Consider the following 5,923-nt stretch of genomic DNA (forward strand, 5'->3'; position numbering starts at 1 on the left):
TTCAGTACTCAATCTGCAAAATCCAATCAGCGATTGAATAATAATAATAATAATAATAATAATAATAATAATAATAATAATAATAATAATAATAATAATAATAATAATAATAAATGAGTGCCATGGGGCGAAAGTGAAAGTCATCATTCATTTTCCACATCTGAATTAACATACCCTAATTGCTGGGTGAGCACAGCAGGACAGGTATATACGTCGCGGGGGATAAAAAAGCGAACGATTCGAGCCGAGGCACTTACTTCTTACCACGATAATTGAGGGTCAAGCGACACCACGGGAGAAGGGTCTGGTGGCAACAGTCTGCGTTCGTGGCCTATGAAAGGACCTGGGCATCCAGGATATTTAACAATACCCAGGAGAATATCAGGGGAGTCCCGGAAACAAATCGCTGCAATATGCTGCCAGACATCTGACACACACATTACACCTAAAGTTTCACTGATCCCGCAGGGTAATCGAGAAGGACACAGACCACAATGCCCTTCTCAATAATACAAATTTTCTTTTTCCTAGAACAGAATAATAAGATTAATACAATTATATATAAATATGCGCAGAGCCCTTTCACTGCCTCACACATCCCATCCTCCCTTTCAGCTCGGACAGCCTCGAGGCGCGGAGACATCGTGAGGTGGCGCGAGCTTCGAGTTCATTTACATTTCGCCAGAGAGAGCGTCCAGTAATCAGCGACTAAAGTGTGGAGCGGTTATTTCTTATCCTACTCAATAATGGATCATGACTTAAAGTAATTACTTCATCCAAATTCTGACAGAGTCTTACCTGGAGATACTCTGGGGTAATGTTAATGTAGTTAAAATGGTCATAACACCTTAGTTTAATTATCTTTATATGATGCTTCCTTTAAGCATTTCAGATTTGATATTCTATGGAATAAGAAGAAGCCCTGAATTGCAGGCCCCCAAGCGCACCAGCAGGGTATTGGTTCTCTCCAGAACCGAAACGCTGCCCGTCTCAACAGTATCCAGACACATCAGCATTAACGATTCACGAACCTCAGTCACCTCCACATATGCCTCTAAGAACTCCACTTTCACTGACCAACAACCGTCGTCTAGATAATCACCGGCACTGGTACCCCAAATCTCCAGTGCCCTCAATGTCGTCAAGGGTAAATGCTTCCAATGACGGTTATAAAACAAACTGTACAGCAACTTAACCGGCGCCCCGGTGCCAAGGATGGCTTTAACTTGACTTCCATCCATCCGTAACAACACCTGTGCGCTTGGTCCCTCTAAGCCTTCAGGAATAGGGTCTGTTCCTTTCGGGAGATCCTTGGTACATTGCTGGGAACGTGCTCCCCCAGAGACCCCAAGCCGTTCCCCCACTGGGCCTCCTCTAAGTTTCCTGACACCTCTCGGATCAACTGAACAACTGAGGGAGCAGCTGATCCCCTTCACAGATACCCCTGGCACCGCAAGCAATTTATCTGCACTCCTAACCAAAAGGGATCCCCCAAAAACTTTCCACCAATCTCCTGCCACGGTTATGATTAGCCCCCCCAGCTGCGGCATTTGACTTCCAGTCGAACCACACGCATTTTCCCACACTTTCACATAACTGACAGCTGTCACCCCGAGGTAATTGTACCCGACGGTTCTAACAACGCCACCAGCCCGCCTACTCAAACCTCCAACCAATCCCTGTCGCTTTCCCTCAGCCAAGCACTGCCACTCACCCAACAACTGAGAGGTCCGCTCCCCCACGCCTCCGCCCCTTTAGGGCTGGACATTATGCTAACAACCGGGCGGAGCCCGCCACTGCTGAAACATCCCAACCTGTCACTCCTCACTCTCCGAATAGTACGGACAACCCATGGTCCCACCACCACTTCGTCAACGCTAGTCGGAACTCGAACAACGCCCTCTGGGGCATCAACAGCCACCCCACCCAACACACATTCAGTGATAACCAGCAATCACACACCCAGAAAGGCACACCAGCTCTTCGCCGCAGACATATTTTAAAGAGGGCGATCACACAGTTTCCACAGAAATCAATCCCGTACGAGCACCCCACAATGTAACCCCCTGGGTCGCCTCAGGCTCCCTCAGCTCGTTCTCGTCTAGGGGGAGCAGCCCTCGGCCCCGCCAAACTGGGTAATCAGCTGGTGTGGATGCTGTGTGATGTTCCCGCCTCGCCCAAAACAGACAGTACACCATATGCGATTAAATGAGTACAATTTATAAAGGTTACTATAACTAAGTGATTAATAACGATACAGTATATATGAAGGAAAAGAAAATAAAGAAAAGGCACCAAACTTATCAAAGTCCAAACCACTTCGTGCACAACCGTTGGAGCTCAATTACTGAAGTCTTCTGGCCACCATTCGATCCCCTCCGAACTCCTCGACTCGCAGCTCAGGACCATCCGAAGTGGTCAACCAAACACATCTATCTTCGTCTCCTCTCCTCGGGGTACCTCCTGGCCTCGGACCCCCGCTTGGGGTCCGTTCCTCGCCCAGTTTACAGCATCGCGTCCTCTCTCTCTCACCCCCTCGCGCCGATCTCCCAAAAAGCCCGCCAACAATAGCTTACAGACTCAGAAGAAAGAACAACATTAATCCCAATTGGTTTACAAAGGAATACAATTCTCGTTATCAGTAAATTTTAACCCAAACAAGCTTCCAGCACTCTCTCACAACAAAGAAGCATTCCTACTTTTAACAAAACAAAGAAGCCATTTTGATTACATACACAATAACAAAAAAAAAAAGAGAAGAAATCCCCTTTACACGTGTAAGAATTCTCTGTCCAGGGACATAGATGGGCACAGTCTACCAGACGTCAGGGCATATACATTATCCTTTGAAATGACCAAGTTAACTAAACATTGGGACAGGGCTGATGTTGAATTACATTGGGTAGTTATAGAACAGAGCTTAACTGCACCACATTCTCCCAGAATATGTGGGAAACAAGACTAATCTAAATCCTATACTACTACTTTGAAGGGGTTGGTGGAGTACAATTCATAAAGCTTGTAGAATGTCACATTTAAATCAGTTATACTCCTCGCTCTGGAATAACCCTACGATATGGATTGGAAAATGAATGGTGCACTGGAAAGAATGTGAGATTAAAGGTGTAAATACAGTAGATGATCTCTATGAGAATAGGATTTTTATGTCGTATGTGGATTTGCAGAGGAAATATAACTTTGTAGATAAAGGACATTTTTGGAAATATTTACAAATGAGGCATTGCGTTAGTAGCATATTCAAGAATGGTGGCCCAAAAAGTAATCCTTTAACTAAATACTTTACATTTCCACAGGAAGTTCATAAAGCATCAGTGTTTTATAAAATGTTCAAGCACTTTGTGGGTGAACCGTGTAACATCTCAAAGCAGTATGGCAGAGGGATCTTGGAAGCGATATTGAAGATAATGAGTGGTCAAATATTTTATCAAATTTGGGTAGACATATTACGGAAGAGAGAGGGAAATTTGTTCAGTATAAGATAGTACAAAGATATTATTGGACACCAACTAGACTCTACAAAATGGGGATTGCTGATAATAATTTATGCTGGAAATGTAAAAATCATGTGGGCACATATTTTCACATGATTTGGGAGTGTTCCATGGTTCGTCCATTTTGATGTAGAATTCTTGATTTGTTGGGGAATTGGTCGGGTCCTAGACTGTGTCGGGTCTTGTGCTCACAGCCTTGTCGCCTGGGTGACAGGATAATGATACCTAATGTAAACAATGACAAATTTACTATTTTAAAGGTGGGTCTCATCACAGCTGCAAGAATTATATTTAAAAACTGGAAAAAAACAGATGTCCCACTGTGAAGGAATGGACTGAGGAAATGGTTAAGATTTCATCATATGAACATATGTTGGGAAGAATTAACAGTGAGGGAAAAGTGCAAGACGAGTGGGATCAATTTTGGTTGTAAGTTAATTTAAACTTAAACTAGAAGTTTTTTTTCTGTTTCTTGTTTTTATATGTTTTCCTGTAATGGGATGGCTGTGTCAATATGTTGTACTCTGTCTGCTCTATGAAATGCTGTGTTGCTTTGTAAAATAAGAAAAAATATTTTTTTATTGAATTACAAAAAAAGGGTGGAAACAAAAGATTCTACAACGATGGCTGCCTTCATCTTGATCGGTGCGAGAAGGGGTCTGTGAGCGGGTTATCACTGTGTGGCTCGATGTGGCAATCGAGTTCGGCCTCTAGGCTTGAATGGCTTCTCCTCTGTATATGCATCTCCTACTTATCCGTATCTCTGTCCAGACTCTGAAGTCAGTGGTGCCTCCAAGCAAGAGTTACACGCTTTTAACTCATTGTTTTTTGTGAGCGCACTTCTAGTAAGAATTGAGAGCACCTATATAATTTATATACATAACGACAGACGTTTCAGGCAAATATCCACATCACCATGCACACCGAAGACCGATCTCCATTCACTCGATGCTGAGATTCATTCCCGAAGGAAGCGGCACAGTTGTGTACATTACACATCGTGGAGGTTTTTGTTGGATTCCATTCAAAAAGCAACAGTTTTCCTTCCACCTTCATTAATCACTGACGCGAAAATTAATTTTGTGTTCGTTACAGAGCTTCGTAACCTGGCAACTGTCCTCAAAAATGGCAAAATCAGCGGGCAGGTAAGCAGTGTCTGTGCAGCCAACAATAGGGACGTACATGGGTATGTCTAGCAAAACAAGGAATGTTTTTTTTAATTATATTGAAAGTGGGTCTGTATTTAATTGCGTTAATTTAATAACGTAAGACGTCGCTAATCACTGATTCAGGCTCCTTATAGCCGATTTTCCTACACATTACGAAAGAGTGATATTGCAGAGATTTGCTGAGGAGCTGGTCGAAGCTAATCCAGAGGACAGCGGCTCCGGTACTGGCGTGTTTCTATTTTCACAGGAATAAAGTGAGACGTCTACATGTACATGTCCCAAGTGGAGATGCTATATTGTTGGCCGTCGCAAAGAGGAGACATCCTACGATGGCGCCATCTCTAGGACGGAAAGTGAAACGGATGGCACTGTGATGCTTTGATCGGTCACAAGACGTTATTACCAGGGTGCGTTAATTGATAAGTACCGACTCAGCAAGGTCAACTGAAGATCTACCGATCTAAGACATCGTTCCAGTTGATAAAGAAATAAAATTTAAATTTTAAAATTTTTTCAATCATTCTGGAGACGCCTTGGTTAGTATGTGAAATGGTCACATTGACATAATTGGCTACGTGTGCTCCTTAGGTGAGAAGAGCCTGCTACTCTATTATCTTTCAAAATAAAGCTAAAATAAAATATTTCCATCTCTTCATTAATATTCAATTGTTTCTTGTTATACAGTTAGTTCCTCGTTATTTTTTCAGAATCCCAACATAACCTCAAAGAGGGCGAATTAAACCCGCCGACGCTCCCTCTGTTGTAGAACTACCGAATTCTCCGCATACTTCGCACCTTGACCTCTTCTCCAAGCAGTTACAAATAGTGCATTCCGGGGCATTGTATCAACAATCAAAAACTCGTCAATGTCCATTTTGTTCTATCTTATCCCCACCCCCCGCAACACACACACGCCACAGGCCCACAACACGTGCGCTCTGTGCCGCAGCAATTAAAACGGTCCTGTTTCCATCCCATTGCGCCGTTAGCGATGGAATTAGCGAGCTTCATCCAAAATCTTGTAAAGAGGTGGGGCTTATAGAATAGCGAATAAGTTGTGCACTATCACTGATGAATATTGCACTCACTAAGTGCTGAGGTTCATACCGATTTCCACAATAAGACAGGCTCGTGAAAGCGGGATTTTATTATTATTAATATTTTATTTTATTATTAATTACTTGATTAATAATTTCATATTTAATATTCGGCAGGTAGATTACACTGACATCAATACAAATC

Source organism: Hemitrygon akajei, unplaced genomic scaffold (assembly GCF_048418815.1).
Source record: "Hemitrygon akajei unplaced genomic scaffold, sHemAka1.3 Scf000177, whole genome shotgun sequence".
Taxonomy (NCBI): Eukaryota; Metazoa; Chordata; class Chondrichthyes; order Myliobatiformes; family Dasyatidae; genus Hemitrygon; species Hemitrygon akajei.